Source organism: Pteropus alecto, unplaced genomic scaffold, assembly GCF_000325575.1.
Source record: "Pteropus alecto unplaced genomic scaffold, ASM32557v1 scaffold34, whole genome shotgun sequence".
NCBI lineage: Eukaryota > Metazoa > Chordata > Mammalia > Chiroptera > Pteropodidae > Pteropus > Pteropus alecto.
Genome location: NW_006435763.1, coordinates 6,226,207 through 6,230,584, shown reverse-complemented (window position 1 = coordinate 6,230,584; position 4,378 = coordinate 6,226,207). Strand labels below are relative to the sequence as shown.

General features: G+C 40.1%; 1 protein-coding gene across 2 annotated transcripts in view; it reads left to right on the top strand.

Moving 5' to 3' along the window:
- SMG1 (SMG1, nonsense mediated mRNA decay associated PI3K related kinase) overlaps positions 1-4,378 on the top strand; it is a 91,260-nt gene continuing 86,882 nt past the window's right edge. Inside the window, exon 1 of one of the 2 annotated variants that reach the window (XM_006910914.3) lies at positions 1-84. The gene's annotated coding sequence lies outside the window, so the exon portion shown is untranslated. The remainder of the gene's footprint in view (positions 85-4,378) is intronic. The other variant, XM_006910915.3, reaches the window with a different exon arrangement.

Sequence of the window (4,378 nt, the reverse complement as noted above, 5' to 3'; positions counted from 1 at the left end):
GAGCCGCAGAGCCCCGGGGTCTCGGCTGAGCAGCGGCGGCGGCGGCACCAAGTACCCGCGGAGCTGGAATGACTGGCAACCCAGGTGGGTGAGCCGGCGCCCAGCCCGCCGCCCCGACCCCTGGGCGCCGCCTCGGGCGGGCCGAGGCCTAAGGCCGCTGGGCTGGGAGGCGCGGCCTAGGCCCTCCACCGCCCGGGAACCGGGCGCGGCTTCCTGGGTCTCCTCCCGCCCGGGCCGGGGGAGGGAGGCCGCCGGCAGGCGAGGCCTAAATGCCTCCCCTCGCCCCGCGGGGCTGGAGCCCAGACCCGGGGCGCCCCGCGGTGGCACCGGCCTAGGAGTCGGGTCGCGGAGGGTGAAGAAAGGGACCTGGTGGTGGAGACACTTTCTAGTTCCCACCTTCCCCCCAAGCTGGGGTTAGAGTTGAGGGGGTCTTGAGAGTCCAGGACCCTCTGTTGCCCTTCAACCCACTTGGTCACTTGCCTTCTCAGCATCCCTCCTCTTCCCCCATGTGAGAGACCTCTCTAACTGTGAACCTTCTGTGACCTCCACGTGTTAGTACTTAAAAATCCCACCCAACTCTAAGGTTTTCTTCTGGCTTGAGGCAGGGGCACGAGATGAGACTGACAGCGTTAATGGGGCCGACCCACTCTGGTCCTGGGAAATGAAGTTTCCCCCCAGGAGCAAGGGGCAGTTATCCTGGGAGAGCGATTCATACCTGGACACTTCAGGGGGCCTCTCACTTAGAGGAGTAGAGGATTTCCTTTTCGAATGGAGGATTTGCTCTCAGACCGCTTTACGGCCTAGTTAGAATTGAATGTAATAGGAACATCAACTTTAAAAAAATATATATTTTTGATGTCTTTCTGATTAATCATGGGGCAGTTGTGCCTAAGTTAGGACTGATTTATTCTTACCTCTTACTGAATAAGCGCTTGTAATATTCAGAGACTATTTAGAATTTAGCCCGGTGCCTAGAATCCCCTATGTATATAGTATTTTAGGGTCAGTTGATTCATGGAGCTTTTGTACCCTGGAGCACACTTGCATTATGATTGTCCAGGAATATTTCAGATGCACACGTTGCTGGGATGACTTTTGCTTCCTGTTGGTTAAATGTTAATTCCAGCTGTGTTTGGGAAGAAATCACTTGGTAAGATGTTAGTGTGTAACATTTTAAGACTTAATGGAAAAAGCAAAATAACCTTTTGGCTAATGGGGGGTATGCATCTTATTCTGTTTAATGTGCCTCCCCCAAGGCCTGCGTTTGTTGAGAACTGACTATCCACACACATACTAGTTGACTTTAAAAGTTAATGCCTGAATCCAGAATTGAGATGTTACGTAGTTTTTAAAAAATTGTGTGAAAAGCATAACTCTACTTGTCTTTTACCACTTAGGGTTTGTGAATGCTTTAAATAAAATCAGTTGACTAGCTTAAATATTCTTGTCTGTAATTGACATTCTTAGTTGTACTTTGATTGAAATGTGTGAAATTTGCTTTTTTTTTGCGTTTTTTTGAATTTTTTGCGTCTACTCGAATTTAACATTTTGAGAACTCTTCTTTGAAAATGGATTTTTTTTCATTTTTCGGTATGGGGTCAGCATATATAAAATAATTTAGTATACCTTTAGAGGACTAAATAAAGTACCCTTCTCAAAGAGTCCTAGAAATTTTAGAAAAGACTAAATAATAGCTTGCAATTCTAAATAAATGGAGTAGCAGAGTTGCAGCTACCTATTGGGGTCACCTTTCTTCATTTGACAAGGTATGAAGCAGAATGGCTTATAGTTATGGAATATGAGCATGGATTATTTTATTAATATTATCCATGTTTTCTCTTTTCAAGTGCTTTATTTCTTGGCTGTGTATGAGGTCTGTGGGTTGTGTGTGGGGGGAAACGTAAGTTTTCTTTGAAGCTGTGCTCTGTAACAAAGTTTCGGAACTTATTCCTAGGTGGACAGATACTGGGAGATAACATTTGTTACTGTAACAGTTGGTTAGGTTGTTGGAAATAGTTTTTTGTAGAAGAGGAAACAGAAGTATGGACAATATCCCTTCGTTTTATTTGTGTGGTCACTCTAGTTGTTTTGTTAAATAGCCAGTACAAAAAAAATCTCAGATGTTTGCCAGGTCATAAATTTTCGTAAGTTAAATTTGAGGTTGTTATTCCGTCCCCTCTTCACTTCAGAAAGGTGACAGACTCCAGTTAACTGACAGAGTGGAACTTGATCTTCCCCCTTTTTTAAATGGGGGTTTATATATATTTCTAGACGTCTCAGGCAGATTTGTGTGGTTCATCTGAATCATTTTTTTTTTTTTTTTAAGATTCTTTGCCTTTATGTACCATTCCTCATTTGCTATTTTTGGTTCTTTTTTCCTAGATTTAGGGTTTTGAAAAAATGGGATTTGAAAAAGCAATTCTTCTTGGTTGCTTTTAATGTTAGTTTGTCAGTTAGTCTGGAAACCGACTGTTAAGTCAATCATGGCCACACACGATACTTCACATATAGTGACAGGAAATGTCACTGAATAGACTAGTTAGTGTCTTATGGAACAGAGCAAGCCCACCTCTGCTCGAAGCATACCTTTAGCAGAAAGCATTTCTCTATCACTGGCCTTTAGACTTCCATTCCATTCACTGCACCCATCAGTTAAAATTTAAGAATGATTAGGCAAATGAGTGATATTTTTATCATTGCCATTCGCCAAAGCTTGTCTTTTTCCTGACTTTATTTTAGGAAGTAATCTAGTTGTACCAATTAAGATAGAGGTCAGAATGATTTGTTTTAAAATTAAATGTGTATTTAGTTATTGTACATTTTAATATTCCGAAAAGACACGATTTGACATGGAAGTCAAATGTAGATTTGCAGCCAAGAGGAAGCATTCAGGGCAACAGAAAACAGATATTTTACTTCTACACTTGGGAGTCTTAGGACTTTATTCGTTTGACAGGTATATACTGGGCGCCTTTATGATGACTGAATATGATCTTTCTACAGTTCTAAAAGGATGAAATTGTGTATTGAAAATAGCTTCCATTTTTGGTAAAGTGTACACAGATTAAAGTGTTCAAAATTACAATTACCTTCATTCTCTATTGTCACAGACCAAAAGACAGGGAATGGGCTGCGAAGATAGGAAAGCCAGAAATTTTGTCTGACTTTGAGAAGCTGCATTTTTGGAGTCAGAGTTGTCTATTCAGCCTTTTAGGAGTCTGAGCGGTCTGATGTCCATAGATACATAATACAGTAAAATACGTAAAGGACAAAATTAAGTGGAGTTACATATTTAATTAAATAGAATTTAATGATTACCAATTCTATACCACAGATTTCCAAGTAAACTATTCAGACAATTATGTATGAGTGTTTAATTCGGGGAGACAGTTTATTTTTTTCCATTATAAAATAAAATGTATTTCTTATGAAACATTTGGCAATTGTATTTTTAAATTGAGCCTTTTTTCTTCCTTTTGGTTCCTTTACAAATTGGGAGTATACCTGAAGGGTATTTTAATAACAGGAGATTATGAAATATTTTAATTCAGTGAAAATATTCCGATTCAGGAAATATTGATGCTTTAGGGATTTTTATGATAGAGGAGGTTATAGTTTATTATGGCAGATAAGAAATGATTTTGTGAAAGGTAAAGCATTATATGGATATTAATTGTGATATAATTCTCAGTATAATTATTTTTATATGTGAGTAACAGAACCTGGAGACTCAGAGGAGAAAAAGCTACAGTTGAGTAGGGGGCAGTGGGGCCATGAAATTGATTGTGCTATTCTGACAGTAAATCGTGGGGTCTTTAAAAAAAAAACAACAGCAACAGAAGAAAGCAGGGAGATGACAAAATGTCCTTGGTAAAATATTTCTAGTTTGGTTAGAAGAATGGGGTACTTGTGAGGAGTGATAGAAATAAGAGAGAAAGCTAAAGAGCTGTAGTGTAGGCCTTAAATCAGAATTTTAAGTGTATTTGGAATGACTTTAGGGAACCATTGACGTTTTACCAGCAGGAAAGTGACATAATTTAGGAAGCTTAAAACTGTGTGTGTGTGTGTAACCACAGTAGGACGCAGTTGGAACAGTCAAGAGACTGCTAAAGACCTGAATGTTCTGTTAATAATTCATGATTTTAATTCAGACAGAAGTATTTTCAGTTCAACACGTGGGTATTCTCATAAGCAAAAGCCGGTCACTTGTTAATCTGGTTTTGATTTTTGAAGATGATCACTAAAGTGATACTTTTTATGTGCTTACAGTTCAGATTAGGACACTTAGCATTATACGGAATGGTCGTGCACATAAAATGGGGTGTGGTCCGTGGTGTTTTGGGGAACACTGAGATCTCGCAACTTTTTAATTTAAGGG